The sequence below is a fragment of the Hyla sarda genome, chromosome 1 (genome assembly GCF_029499605.1).
Source record: "Hyla sarda isolate aHylSar1 chromosome 1, aHylSar1.hap1, whole genome shotgun sequence".
In the NCBI taxonomy this organism is placed as follows: Eukaryota; Metazoa; Chordata; class Amphibia; order Anura; family Hylidae; genus Hyla; species Hyla sarda.
In genome coordinates, this window is record NC_079189.1 from 10,720,288 (window position 1) to 10,736,688 (window position 16,401).

The window sequence follows — 16,401 nt, forward strand, 5'->3', positions numbered from 1 at the left end:
TTAATGGGTGCTATGCCATAGCATAGCATTGATCAGTGTAATCTGTGCTTGATTGCTCCAGCCTGGATCAATGTCTGCTTTTATCTGCAGGTCCTGATTGCTGATAGCAACCGGGACCCAGCAGATACGAATAGCGCTCAGCTCTTGAGCACGCTTCACATAACGGAAGCCGACCACGGACGTAAATATACGTCCGTGGTTGTTAAGGGTTTAGCCATGCAGTGGTCTGTGTGCAGCACAGTAGATACTTGGAATAGTAGCAAAACAAGCAGAAGCAGCACAAGCTTGATCATAGGGCAGTAATGTAGATAGTAGGGTGGAAGCAGACCATAAGCCAGTCCCAGTCGCAGACTGGACAATAGATCCACAGCTACAAGAAGGGTCCAGTAGCACACCAAGATGAAAGCAAACAGTGCTTTATTAGCCCATGTACAGGTGGATGTGCCGTTTTGCCAGCATCACGCCGTCATTCTCAAGCATGTTCAAGTGATCATAACTCAACATATAAGTTGAACAATCAAATGCCAAATAAATGCTCATCATAAACTATAGCGATATTATAAAAGTATACATCAGTCACAAATACATAAAAAGGTTACATGTGAATCAAAACTCTAGTGCCGTTCCTATACAACATAATACAAAGTCTGGAGAAAGAGAACAAGGTGGGCTCAGCCTTATATACAAATCTGGGTGCTATTCAGTGATAAAAGACAACATAACAAGAAAGCAACACTGAAACATAGTAGCACACCAAAAAATATTCCACATTATTTTTCTTAGAAAAAAAGAAACAAAAAAAGATCCAATATACACACAGTGATTAATGACAAAAACCACATTAAAAACATTAAAATAGTGTCACACAAGAGCCAATAGCACAACCCAGGAGAGGGGCCATGAACCCCCTCACCTGATATTGACACCCGTCCTCAAGGCACAGTAATTTACACAATAATAGCTCACTCCAAGATATGTAGCATAAAGTGCTGGGTAGTTAATACAATATCCAAAATAAAGTAATGTATACTAACAACCTGTTAGTTTTTGATATTATGCTGAGAAGCAATCAGATCATTATACAAGATTGTAGATGTGCGACCATGCCTGTTTCTTATTCCCGAATTCACACTGTGTTTTCTATCCCCTCCTTTTTTTTTGTTTGAGCATGTGCTGCACTCTTCCCCACCCCCTCAGCCCAACCCTATATAAGTAGTAGTTAGCTACACAAGGGCCATTTCTTTCCCAGCAGCCTCCCAGTCTGACTGGGAGAGCTTGGTGAGTGAGCTATTACACCTTGTTCACACTGATGTGGTGCTGTGCGGCGTCCGTTGCTGCCGTGGCGCCGTGTCTGTGGGGAGGTGCGACCCATAGACTGGTTTGAGTGGCATTGGGGCCGCTCTGCCAGTGGGTCGTTCCCCCCGTGGGCACTGGTGTCGCGGAGGTGGTGGTCGCCGCCCAGTGCTACGCCATTTTATGCTAGGGACGTTAGGGACCCACTCTAAATAGGTGGCCTTGACGTGGCGAGTGGGCTTGTACTTTTTGATCAAAAATGTATACTAACAACCTGTTAGTTTTTGATATTATGCTGAGAAGCAATCAGATCATTATACAAGATTGTAGATGTGCGACCATGCCTGTTTCTTCTACCCGAATTCATAAAGTGACAAGTGCCTGGAATGGTACAATCAAGATAACCGTAGTAAAATAAGGAATACAATACCAATAGCAGCCGCATAAATTCAGTATACATATCACTATACTTGCATATGAAAATTCCAGTAGTAAAAAGCGAACATCACAGACTGGAGAAGAGAATGGTATGCCATGTGTGAGAGGACGTGGGCCACCAGGAACCCCATGCATTCCGTTGCCAAACTGGCACCTTCCTCATGGGAAGTGGGGTTCCTGCTGGGGCTTAGCATCAGCAGCTATAAAGCGTAGCACTAACCCCACATTATTACTCTGGTACCCATAGGCACCCAGGTACCGGAAGTAGAAGATTACAGTCTGAGTCTGGCCAGAAGTGTGAAACAATGATGCCCCCATACTGAATGGTAGCAGGCTTGTAAAATTAGACAGACAACAGCCAAAATAAATGTCCCTTGCCATCATAGTAATGCCAGGCTGCTGTTGTTTGGTTTTGTATATAGCTGGTTTTGGGAAATAGAGGGACCCCACACATGTTTTTCATTAATAATAATAATATTATTATTAATAATAATAATAATAATAATAATAAAAGAGGGGTCTCCTTATTTTCCATAAACATCCAGGTTAGTGCTAGCTGTTTTATAGACTGTCGCTAAGTCCTGGCTTAGTAATGAATTCCATCTATCAGACACATTCTACTATTAGGCAAAAAAAAGTATAAAAAAAGAAGAAAAAAAACACTTAGTTTATATATTTTTTATTTAGTTAAAAAAACATTATTGAAATAAATAAATAAACTTAGCTCCCTCGTTAACCCTTCTATAGAAAAAAATATTCTTTCTGTGAATTTTTTTTTTTGATCTGAACAAAATAAAATAAATAAAAAATACAACTCCAATAATGCTTAAAGCTTTCCAGGCAAGATGGAAGTCGTAGATTTGTAACAGCCGGAGAGCCACAGGTTGAGAAACATTATATTTTACAGCACAGTTTTCTTTCCTTGTTTTTTTAATTTTTTTTTATTTTTTATGTCAATAAAGATTTCTTTATTTTTTTTTTTTTACCTGGAGTGTGTTTTTTTCGTACTGATTTTTGGCTTGGTAGTAGAAGCCTTCTTACACTGGCATCAGCCTATATAATGTCTAATGTCTAGCAGTAACATCCTTTATTACCCTGGTACCCATCGACACAGGAGTACTAGAAAGAGTCGAAAACCTACTGCCTATATCACCCCAACGACCATTTCGCTATATGTTTGCTTCCTCAGGGAGCGTGGCCACGCCCCCTGAGGAAGCAAACATATAGCGAAACGGTCGTTGGGGGTGAAATAGGTATGGTTTGGCACTCTTCTATTATGTAAAGCCCTGTTTCTTTGTTTCCAGGTCTACCATTATTTTGCAGTACTATACTTTACATACTAGCCTATTGTGTCTTATACACATGGACCTGTGATGTAGTCCTTGCCTTTATACTGAAGTTTTTGCCCTCCTACCTATATGTGTATGTATCTGGTGCTATTTCCTTTTCGTCCTTTTCATTTGTAAATGTAATTTTATTGTCTTTTTAACTTTTGTGATCATACTAAAGATATATTTTTTATTTTTGCTAATATCTTTTCTTGTGGTGCATTTTTCTCGTTTGGTGTTTAACCAAAGGTACTCTAAAAAAAAGTCAAGAACCATCTGGGGGCAGATCCAGAATAATGTGTGATGAGATCAGACAATGTAAAATATATCCCATCATACTGTATAAGAAGAGGAGAGATGAGAGCAGTCACCATAATATCACTGATACTATGAGCTGCCGTCTTCTCCGTGTCACTGATGTTCTTGCTGCTGCCATTAACCATGCATTCTCTTCTTTACCATCTTATTCCTATAACAAGATGATCATTTTCCCTATACTGTTGGTTCTTCCATGGCTTCCTTCAACAAAACTAATCTGTGATCTCAAGATAAGAGAAGTCAGAGATCTAATACAAAAACGTTACCAAGATGGAGACCTCATCATCGGAGTATTGTTCACAAAGCATTATAAGACACAAGATAGGAAACTTAAAGGACAATCTTACTCAGGCATATGGTGTGATGAGTAAGTGATAATTTCATCTATACCAATAAGGCAGATAATAATGTGACTGCTGATAAAGCTTCACTAACTTATAGATAAAGTACAAGCCTCTATGTGTAATATTTCTAGTAAGAAATGATGAGGGGCAAGGGTCCAGGGATGACAACTATCTGCAGATTCCTGGACAGTGCAGAAAACAGAGGACAGAAAGAATTGATGAGTCTGAGTCCAGAATGTTTTTGGAGATGGAGGAGATGGTGCAAGTTATAGTGATTGTAATTGTCATCATACCACAAGTAATAGTAAGTGCTGCTAATGTATTCAGATCACTGTTCAGAGCTATAGACACGTTACTAATAATCTTCAGTGCTCACTCTGATTCCTTATATAGTAGAAAATATATGTATGTGACTGTTCTTACATTAACAGCTCCATAGTGTGACTGTTCTTACAGTAGAGACTCCATAATGTGACTGTTCTTACAGTAGAGACTCCATAATGTGACTGTTCTTACAGTAGAGACTCCACAATGTGACTGTTCTTACAGTAGAGACTCCATAGTGTGACTGCTCTTACAGTAGAGACTCCATAATGTGACTGTTCTTACAGTAGAGACTCCACAATGTGACTGTTCTTACAGTAGAGACTCCATAGTGTGACTGCTCTTACAGTAGAGACTCCATAATGTGACTGTTCTTACTGTAGAGATTCCATAGTGTGACTGCTCTTATAGTAGAGACTCCATAGTGTGATTGCTCTTACAGTAGAGGTTCCATAGTGTGACTGTCCTTACAGTACCAGCTACATAGAGTGACTGCTCTTACAGTAGAAACTCCATTATGTAACTGTTCTTACAGTGGAGATTCCATAGAGTGACTGCTTTTACAGTAGAGACTCCATAGTGTGACTGTTCTTACAGTGGAGACTCCATAGAGTGACTGCTCTTACAGTAGAGACTCCATTATGTGACTGTTCTTACAGTAGGGGCTCTATAGTGTGACTGTTCTTACAGTAGAGACTCCATTATGTGACTGTTCTTACAGTAGAGACTCCATAGTGTGACTGTTGTTACAGTATAGACTCCATTATGTGACTGTTTTTACAGTGGAGACTCCGTAGTGTGACTGCTTACAGTAGAGGTTCCATAATGTGACTGATCTTACAGTAGAGACTCCATAGTGTAACTGATCTTACAGTAGAGACTCCATAATGTGACTGCTCTTTCAGTAGAGGATCCATAGTGTGACTGTTCTTACAGTAGAGACTCCATAGTGTGACTGCTCTTATAGTAGAGACTCCATAATGTGACTGCTCTTACAGTAGAGACTCCATAGTGTGACTGCTCTTACTGTGGAGACTCCATAGTGTAATTGGGAAAGATTTATCAAAACCTGTCCAGAGGAAAAGTTGCTCAGTTGCCCATAGCAACCAATCAGATCGCTTCTTTCATTTTGCAGAGGCCTTGTTAAAAATGAAAGAAGCGATCTGATTGGTTGCTATGGGCAACTGGGCAACTTTTCTTCTGGGTAATTTTTGATAAATCTCCCCCACTGTCCTTACAGTAGAGGCTCCATAGTGTGACTGCTCTTACAGTAGATGTTCCATATTGTGACCGTTCTTACAGTAGAGACTCCATAGTGTAACTATCTTTGCAGTAGAGGCTCCATAGTGTGGCTGCTCTTACTGTAGATGCGTCATAGTGTGACTGCTCTTACAGTAGAGACTCCATAGTGTAACTTTCCTTACAGTAGAGGCTCCATAGTGTGACTGTTCTTACAGAAGAGACTCCATACTGTGACTGCTCTTACAGTAGAGACTCCATAGTGTAACTGTCCTTACAGTAGAGGCTCCATAGTGTGACTGTTCTTACTGTAGAGACTCCATAGTGGGACTGCTCTTACAGTAGAGGCTCCATAGTGGGAATGCTCTTACAGTAGCAGCTCCATAGTGTGACTGCTCTAATAATAGAGGCTCTATAGCGGGATTGCTCTTACAGTAGAGACTCCATAGTGTAACTATCCTTACCATGGAGGCTCCATAGTGTGACTGCTCTTACTGTAGAGGCTCCATAGTCTGACTGCTCTTACAGTAGAGGCATCATAATGGAACTGCTCTTACAGTAGAGGCTTCATTGTGTGAATGCTCTTACAGTAGAGGCTCCATAGTGTGACTGCTCTTACTGTAGAGGCTCCATAGTGTGACTGCTCTTACAGTAGAGACTCCATCGTGTGACTGCTCTTACTGTAGAGCAGTGTTTCCCAACCTTTTTCGGGTCGGGGCACACCTTGGAAAATTTTTTTTCTGTGTTGGCACACCTACCGAGGTTGACGAGCAAAAGTAAAAAGGAAAAAATGGTAAAAAAAAAACGCAATGCACTATATCTTTTTATCAGTGGGTATGTAGTTTAAAGTGCTGCTTTATACAGCAACTCACCAATGATGTTTTCTCTAATTTGCATCATTGCCTTCTCTTCTCCATCTGGTCCAGGTCATCATCACGATTTCTTCCACACACAAGTATTGTAAGTTCCAAGTAGTTCAAGTATTGTACCATTTTGTACCTGTTAATCTGTCAAGGGGCTACATACTGTGAAAGTCCAAACAATAATATTCACCGGCTGGTGTTTTACAAAAATAAAGATTTTTTTTCTGCATATAGTTGCGCATATTACTGCCCTCATCTGTGCATACCTCATATGTACATTCAATTATGGTACCATTTTGTACCTTTTAATCTGTCAAGGGGCTACATACTATGAAAGTCCAAACAATAGTACTCACCGGCTGGTGTTTTACAAAAATACATGTTTTTTTCTGCGTATAGTTGCGCATATTACTGTCCTCATCAGTGCATACCGCATAGGAACATCCAAGTATTGTACCATTTTGTACCTGTTAATCTGTCAAGGTGCTCCAAACTGTCAAAGTCCAAACAATAGTATCCAATGGGTGGTGTTTTACAAAATACTGATTTTTTCTGCGTATAGTTGCGCATATTACTGCCCACATCAGTGCATACCGCATACGTACATCCAAGTAGTGTACCTTTTTGTACCTGTTAATCTGTCAAGGGCCTACATACTGTGAAAGGACAGCCATAAGTAATCACCTGCTGCTGTTCTAGATAAAAACTGTTTAAAGAGTAATGTAGCTTACTGTAATACCCTCATATACGCACTAAGTATGTCAGAAGTGCCAGGACGTGCACAGAGGAGTGGCAGAGGCCTAAATACTTCACACAGAGTTGGCAGCAGACTAGGGGCGAGGGGCAGCAGGAGTCACAGCGAGAGGCCGAGCTCCCGTTATCAGTCAGCGGTCGTGTCTCAACCAGCAACCCATCTACCATCGCCGATTGGTTAACACGCTCATCCACATCATCACAAGTAACATCTGACACCCCCAGTCAACAGTCGGTGGGTTCCTCAGACACAACCCTCAGTTGGCATGGCCCGGGAGCAGTCCCTGTCCTCCCATAGCCTTTGTCCTATGCTGTTTCCTCTCCTAGAGAAGTATCTTATGCTGTGGGTTCAGCTCCACTATTCACTAAGGTAGATCTAATAGAGGACAGTCAGAAGCTACTGGACAGCCAAGAAGGGGAGGAGACATGCGCCGCTTGCTCCGCTAGGCGGCCAATTAGTGATGTGGAGAGAGACGTGGGAGGCGGTGTTGCAAGGGTTCAGGGTCCTGAACCAGACACTGTTGGGGAACCTGAGGTGGACATCAGTGACGTGCACACAACTGTTGATGATGATGAAGCCGATCGCAATTGGGAGCCGGGTGAAGAAGGGGCTTCATCATCATCAGGAGAAGAGAGTTGCAGGTTGCCCTTGAGGCAGCAAGGCGGTAGCACGGTTGGCAGTCAGCGTGGTGGCAGGAGTGGAAATTCTGGAGCCAAATGTGCCCGGCGGAGACCACCTGCTTTGCGGCAGCCTACCTTTCCGGGAGGTAGTGGAACAGGGGATCCTGGAGATGGCGGCAGTAGCAGTCAATTAGTGCGGACTGCAGGTGGGAAAATCAGCTACTTGGCAGGCATCTGGAGGAGGTTCACGTAGCCACATGCAAGATATGTCGGCAGAATGTGAAGCGTTCCCAGGGTCCCAATGTCGGCACCACGGCCCTGCGTCAACACATGCTTCACCACCATAAAGCTGCCTGGGAGAACCGTGGCTCTGATGTAATGGTCCAGCCTGCTGCATCACCCAGTGGCCATCCGCTTCCTCCTTCATCCAGCCAAGGCTCCACCACCTCAGCCGAAGGGAGCTATGTGTCAAACCCTCCTTTTGTCGATTTCGCTTCTCCCGCTTTTAGTCAGCCATTCTGCCAACAATCCATCGGCGAAGCAATGTCCAAGAGACAACAATATGCGCCCACTCATCCAGCGGGGCAGAAGTTGAAAATGCTCCTGTCCAAGTTGCTGGTGATGCAGTCCCTCCCTTTTCAAGTGGTGGACTCTGCACCTTTCAGAGCATTGATGGCTTGTGCCGAGCCGAGGTGGAGAGTCCCAAGCCGTCATTTCTTTGCGAAGAAGGCAGTACCAGCCCTGTATAAGTGTGTACAAGAGAAGGTTGGCCAGTCCTTGAGCCTGTCAGTGTGTTCAAAAGTGCACGGCAGCGCCAACGTGTGGAGCTTTAACTACGGGCAGGGACAATAATTGTCTTTTGCGGCCCACTGGGTAAATGTGGTTCCTGCACAGCCACAAAAGCAACTTGGACAGGTCACACCGCTTCCTCTTCCACTCTCTCGCTCTCAGGCAGTTGGTCCTGTTACAGTGTGCGATGCCACCTCCTCATCCTCCACCGTGTCCTCGGCCTCCACTGCACGTCCAAATCTCGATGGCCCTTCATCGTACCATCGTACGGCGGTGTCACATGGTTTTCCTTGGTGAACGGAGTCACACAGGGGAGGAACTGCTAAAGTTAATTCGTGGCTTTCTCCACGAAATCTGGAAATGAGAACCATGGTGATCGACAACGGGAAGAACATCGTGTCCACGCTGCGACAATTAAGTGTGAAACATGCGCCCTGCATGGCACACGTGTTGAATCTGGTTGTCAAGCACTTCCTCAAGTGTTCACCCCATTTGCAAAACATCCTGAAAATGGCAAGGAAACTGTGCATGCACTTCAGCCACTCGTACACTGCCAAGCACACCTTTATTGAGCTGCAGTGTCAGAACGGTATCCCACAACATAGTCTTATTTGTGACGTTGCCACACGTTGGAATTCCACCCTCCATATGTTGGACAGACTATACGAACAAAGAAAATCATCACCGATTTCCTGATGATCCAAGCAGATAGGAGTACTCCCCTGTGTAACTTCAATGTGAATCAGTGGCAGCTCATACGTGACACCTGCCGTTTGCTGAGGCCCTTTGAGGAGGCCACATTATTTGTAAGTCGCCTGGATTACGCCATGAACGACATAATTCCACTCCTACATTTCCTACAACAAATGATTGAAACGATTGCTGGTCACGGCAATGGAGACGTTGCGCCCACATCTCAAGGCTAAATGAGCCCTGTGGGGGCTGAACTGGAGGAGGAGGATGAGGGGCAGAGCGGAGCACAGTTTAGGTTGGATGAGATGGCCGGTGTTACTAGTCATCGGACAGGAGAGGAGGAGCAGGAGCAGACAGAGGAGCTGGAGGGTTATGAGGAAGGCGAGACATAGGACCGAGACACTGTGGCAGTATGCAGTGGAGATGGAGGCAGGTCGTCCCTCCGAGTCACTGTCACAAATGGCACGATGCATGCTCAGTTGCTTGCGTAGTGACCCCCGAATTGTCAAATTTCTTCAGTGGGATTACTTCTGGATCTCCACCTTATTGGACCCTCAATACCGTCCCAGAATGGGGGCCTTTTTTACACCCACTGAGAGGGAGGACAAACTGACCTACTACAGAGAGATCCTACGTAGTCAGTAGACTTGTGCACTAGAAAAATTTTCGTTTAATTTCGTTTCGTTTTTTCGTTTTGGAAAAAAAATTCGGTTCGGCAATATTTTCGGTTTAGATTTTTCAGATACATTCGGTATTCGGGTATTCGGGTTGTTTTTTTCGGATACATTCGGTATTCGGGTACATTCGGTAAATCTTTTTAGTCTTTTTTTGGACTTTAGCGATCCTAATAAATTATGGAGACACCTTTTTTATTAAAATTTCGCAGGGTATCATAAAAAAATCGTAATAAAAAAGATACAGTGGTGATGGAAAAAATTGTATCTAACGAAATGTATCTTTTTTATTAGGAAATGTTTATTCATTTTTAAACAGGGATCAATTTATGTGAGCGGGTAAAGCACTAAAAATGTAGCCGACAATAATGAAAATGTAGTGTGTGCGTGTTTTTCACTTTTTTAAAAAACATTTTTTAGGTAGTACTACTACTCCCAGCATGGAACACACTCTTCCATGATGGGAGTAGTAGTTACCTGTACTAATTGACAGATCGCAGGGGTCCCTTGCGATCCTCTTGTATAATGTACAGATGCGGCGGCTGCTCTTCTATGGTCCCCTGCACTCACGTATATATACACATATTCATATTTCCCGCAGAGCTGTGATTGGCCAGATGGTTCCAGCCAATCACAGCTCTCTGTGAGAAATAGGAATATGTGTATATATACGGCCGTGCAGGGGACCATAGGAGAGCGTCCGCTGCATCCATACATTATACTGGAGGATCACAGCGGGTGTCAGGAGTGATACCCACAGTGATCTTTCCTTTACTACAAGTACTACTACTCCCAACATGGAGTATACTCTGCCTCATGCTGGGAGCTGTAGTACCTGCATTAATAGACAGATCTCAGCAGGTGTCAGAAGTTACACTGGCTGCCATGTGTCTATTAATGCAGGTACTACAGCTCCCAGCATGGAGCAGAGTGTGCTCCATGTTGGGATTATTAGTACCTGCGGTAAGGGACAGATCCCAGGGATGTCACTCCTCCTGACACCCGCTGTGATTGTCCTTATGTGAATGTCGGGATCAGCTGTTCTCAGAGCTACAGAGCCGGGAGAACAGCTGATGCTGAGCCGTAGCTATACATCGTATATCTACTGTCCAGCAAGAACTTACAGTGAGCCTGCAATGTGTATACAGTATACACATTGCTGGCTCACTTAACCCCTTGCTGAGCTGTGCGCTATGCGCAAGCCCAGCAAGGGAAGAGTTAACTTACACTGCTGGACAGTGTAGGTTAACCCTTTGGGCGGTATACACTATATACAGCTATCTATAGATAGCTGTATACAGTGTATACAGAAGACGAAGTCCAGCTTACTTCCCTCGAGTCCCAGGCCGGGTTCGTGTAGCTCCACCCCCTAGTGATGACGTCATTAGGGGGCGGCGCTACAGAAGGGAACAAGGCTAGTTAATCTGAAGCTCTGTTCACATTGTACGTTTTGTATAATGTGAACAGACCCTTCTGGCAGTGTCTACCCAGACAGGGAGACTCCAGCTGTTGCTAAACTACAACTCCCAGCATGCCCAGACAGCCAAAGGCTGTCTGGGCATGCTGGGAGTTGTAGTTTTGCACCAATTGGTGGCTCCCTGTTTGGGTAGACATTGCATCATGGGTGCTCTGCCCAGCGGACAGCGCCAAAAATGTCATAACCAATTTTTTGTGTTTTTTTTTCTTCTCGTTTCAGATCCGTGTATGCAGAGGATTACTGCGGATTCGATGGATTACGGCGGATTATTTTTTTTCCCATTAATAAAATGGTTAACGAGGGCTGTGGGGGAGTGTTTTTTTAAATAAAATAATTTTTCCAATGTGTTGTGTTTTTTTTTTTATAGAATTTTCATGGCTAGTAGTGGAAGCTGTCTTATTGACAGAATCCATTACTAGGCCAGGGCTTAGTGCTAGCCCCAAAAACAGCTAGCGCTAATCCCCAATTATTACCCTGGTACCCAACGCCACAGGGGTGCCGGGAAGAGCCGGTACCAACAGGCCCGGAGCATCAAAAATGGCGCTCCTGGGCCTAGGCGGTAACAGGCTGGCGTTATTTAGGCTGGGGAGGGCCAGTAACAATGGTCCTCGCCCACCCTGGTAACGTCAGGCTGTTGCTGTTTGGTTGGTATCTGGCTGAGAATGAAAATACGGGGAACCCTATGCGTTTTTTTTTTTTTAATTTTAATAAAAAATAAAAAAAAATAAACGCATAGGGTTCCCCGTATTTTCATTCTCAGCCAGATACCAACCAAACAGCAACAGCCTGACGTTACCAGGGTGGGCGAGGACCATTGTTACTGGCCCTCCCCAGCCTAAATAACGCCAGCCTGTTACCGCCTAGGCCCAGGAGCGCCATTTTGACGCTCCGGGCCTGTTGGTACCGGCTCTTCCCGGCACCCCTGTGGCGGTGGGTACCGGGGTAATAATTGGGGGTTAGCGCTAGCTGTTTTTGGGGTTAGCACTAAGCCCTGGCCTAGTAATGGATTCCGTCAATAAGACAGCTCCCGCTACTAACCCTGAAAATTCTATAAAAAAAAAAAAAAAACACAACACATTGGAAAAATGATTTTATTTAAAAAAAACACTCCCCCACAGCCCTCGTTAACCATTTTATTAAAGGAAAAAATAAATAATCCGCCGTAATCCATCGAATCCGCAGTAATCCTCTGCATACACGGATCTGAAACGAGAAGAAAAAAACACAAAAAATTGGTTATGACATTTTTGGCGCTGTCCGCTGGGGAGAGCACCCATGATGCAATGTCTACCCAAACAGGGAGCCACCAATTGGTGCAAAACTACAACTCCCAGCATGCCCAGACAGCCTTTGGCTGTCTGGGCATGCTGGGAGTTGTAGTTTAGCAACAGCTGGAGTCTCCCTGTCTGGGTAGACACTGCCAGAAGGGTCTGTTCACATTATACAAAACGTACAATGTGAACAGAGCTTCAGATTAACTAGCCTTGTTCCCATCTGTAGCTCCGCCCCTAATGACGTCATCACTAGGTGCCTGATGAAGCTGCGCATGCGCAGCGAAACGCGTTGCATCTAATAAATCCATTGATTTTACTTGGCTGTCTGATGGTTCCTCTCTGCGCCAGACAAACTCCTGACTCCCTGGTCATTCGCCTCTGAGTCATCACTAGGTGGCGGAGCTACACGAACCCGGCCCGGGACTCGAGGGAAGTAAGCTGGACTTCGTCTTCTGTATACACTGTATACAGCTATCTATAGATAGCTGTATATAGTGTATACCGCCCAAAGGGTTAACCTACACTGTCCAGCAGTGTAAGTTAACTCTTCCCTTGCTGGGCTTGCGCATAGCGCACAGCTCAGCAAGGGGTTAAGTGAGCCAGCAATGTGTATACTGTATACCCATTGCAGGCTCACTGTAAGTTCTTGCTGGGCAGTAGATATACCATGTATACCTAAGGCTCAGCGTCAGCTGTTCTCCCAGCTCTGTAGCCCTGAGAACAGCTGATCCCGACATTCACATAAGGACAATCACAGCGGGTGTCAGGAGGAGTGACATCCCTGGGATCTGTCCCTTACTGCAGGTACTAATACTCCCAACATGGAGCACACTCTGCTCCATGCTGGGAGCTGTAGTACCTGCATTAAATGGACATATCGCAGCGAGTGTAACTTCTGACACCCGCTGCGATCTGTCTATTAATGCAGGTACTACAGCTCCCAGCATGGAGCAGAGTGTACTCCATGTTGGGAGTAGTAGTACTTGTAGTAAAGGGAAGATCACTGCAGGTATCACTCCTGACACCCGCTGTGATCCTCCAGTATAATGTATGGATGTGGCGGCCGCTCTCCTATGGTCCCCTGCACGGCCGTATATATACACATATTCATATTTCTCACAGAGAGCTGTGATTGGCTGGAACCATCTGGCCAATCACAGCTCTGCGGGAAATATGAATATGTGTATATATACATGAGTGCAGGGGACCATAGAAGAGCGGCCGCCGCATCTATACATTATACAAGAGGATCGCAAGGGACCCTGGCGATCTGTCAATTAGTACAGGTAACTACTACTCCCATCATGGAAGAGTGTGTTCCATGCTGGGAGTAGTAGTACTACCTAAAAAATGTTTTTAAAAAAAAGTGAAAAACACGCACACACTACATTTTTATTATTGTCGGCTACATTTTTAGTGCTTTACCCGCTCACATAAATTGATCCCTGTTTAAAAATGAATAAACATTTCATAATAAAAATGATACATTTCATTAGATACAATTTTTTCCATCACCACTGTATCTTTTTTATTATAATTTTTTTATGATACCCTACGAAATTTTTATAAAAAAGGTATCTCCATATTTTTTAGGATCGCTAAAGTCCAAAAAAAGAATAAAAAGATTTACCGAACGTACCCGAATACCGAATGTATCCGAAAAATCAAACTATCTGTATCCTTTTTATTATCTTTGTTATCAGAATGAATTCTTCACGTTCGTTTACGGATAACGAATGCATTCGTTATTTACAACATATGGTCGGGAAATAACGAATGTATTTGTTACTTTGCTATTCCTATTATCGTGGCTATTCGGGAATGTTCAAAATATGTTTTCGTGCATTCGGATCGGTCCGAATGCACGAAAACGGTAAAATTCGGTCATTTAGACATTCGTGCCGAACCGAATTGCACATGTCTAGTAGTCAGTTGGCTGGTGCCTATCGGCCACATGGTCCATCCACTCGCAGGTTTGACTCGGGGGGCCCTCTGCGCTCACCTTCTACTGCCATGGCTGCTGGGGAGGGGTGGCAGGAGCAGTACCGGCTCAATAAGCAGCAGCCTGAGTCTACAGTCGCTGATGAGTAGCTTTCTTCACCCGCATAGTGAAGCAACTCATCAGCAGCAGGTAGACATGGAGCAGGACCTGAACCAGCAGGTGGTGGCATACCTTGACATGGCCATGCCAACAAACTTTGAAGATCCGCTGGATTTCTGGGCAGCCAAACTTGATTTATGGCCGCAACTAGCAGAGTTTGCCCTGAAAAAGCTGTCCTGCCCGGCAAGTAGTGTTCCATCAGAGCAGGTGTTTAGTGCAGCCGGGGCCATATTCACCCCAAGACGAACTCGTCTGTCCACTAAAAATGTGGAGAGACTAACTTTTGTCAAAATGAAACAGGATGGATCAGCCAGGACTTCCAGCCACCAATGCCAGATGCCTCAGAGTAGATTGACCATGCTGCTACACCAACACTTCCCAATTATGGTTATGAAACCATCTTGGGTTACGAAACCCTCTTTGGTAATGCAAATGCCTGCTCCTGGCTCATCCTGTGTCTTTCAGGAACTACTCGCCTCACTGACGCTTCTGGCCTTGGGCCTTTAATTTTTGGATGTTTAGCAGTAGCTAAATTCATGCTTAATGCAAATTTCAACATTGATCTTTACATGTAAGGGGTTATGAAACCCTCTTGGGTGCTGTGAATGCCTGCTCCTGGCCCATACTGTGTCTTTCAGGAACTACTTGCCTCACTGACGCTTCTGGCCTTGGGCCTTTCATTTTTGGATGTTTAGCAGTAGCTAAATACAGGCTTAATTACATAGTTACATAGTTAGTACGGTTGAAAAAAGACATACGTCCATCAACTTCAACCAGGGAATTGAAGGGTAGGGGTGTGGCGCGATATTGGGGAATGAATGGGATTTTATATTTCTTCATAAGCATTAATGTTATTTTGTTCTAGGAATGTATCTAATCCTGTTTTAAAGCTGTTAATTTTTCCTGCTGTGACCAGTTCCTGAGGTAGAATGTTCCATAAGTTCACAGTTCTCATGGTAAAGAAGGCGTGTCGCCCCTTGAAACTAAACTTTTTCTTCTCCAGACGAAGGGAGTGCCCCCTCGTCCTTTGGGGGGGTTTAACCTGGAACAGTTTTTCTCCATATTTTTTGTATGGGCCATTAATATACTTAGATACGTTTATCATATCCCCCTTAAACGTCTGTTCTCAAGACTAAACAATTGTAACTCCTTTAATCGCTCCTCATAGCTAAGATGTTCCATGCCCCATATTAGTTTAGTCGCGCGTCTTTGCACCCTTTCCAGCTCCACAGTGTCCCTTTTATGGACTGGTGCCCAAAACTGACCAGCATATTCCAGGTGAGGCCGTACCAATGCTTTATAAAGGGGAGTATTATGTCCCTGTCCCTTGAGTCCATGCCTCTTTTTATACATGACAATATCCTGCTGGCCTTGGAAGCAGCAGCCTGACATTGAATGCTATTCTGTAGTCTGTGATCTACAAGTACACCCAAATCCTTCTCTACCAGTGACTCTGAAAGTTTAATCCTCCCTAAGACATACGACGCATGCAGGTTATTAGTACCCAGATGCATAACTTTACATTTATCCACATTGAACCTCATTTGCCAAGTGGATGCCCAGACACGTAGTCTATCCAAGTCATCTTGTAACCTATACACATCCTCTATAGACTGTACCGTGCTACAAAGCTTGGTGTCATCTGCAAAGATAGAAACAGAGCTGTTAATACCATCCTCTATATCATTGATAAATAAATTAAACAGCAGTGGGCCCAGTACTGAACCTTGGGGTACACCACTAATAACCGGGGACCAATCAGAGTATGAATCATTGACCACTACTCTCTGGGTACGATCCATGAGCCAGTGTTCAATCCAGTTACAAACTAAATTTCCAAACCCAAAGACCTTAACTTACCTGTCAGACGTC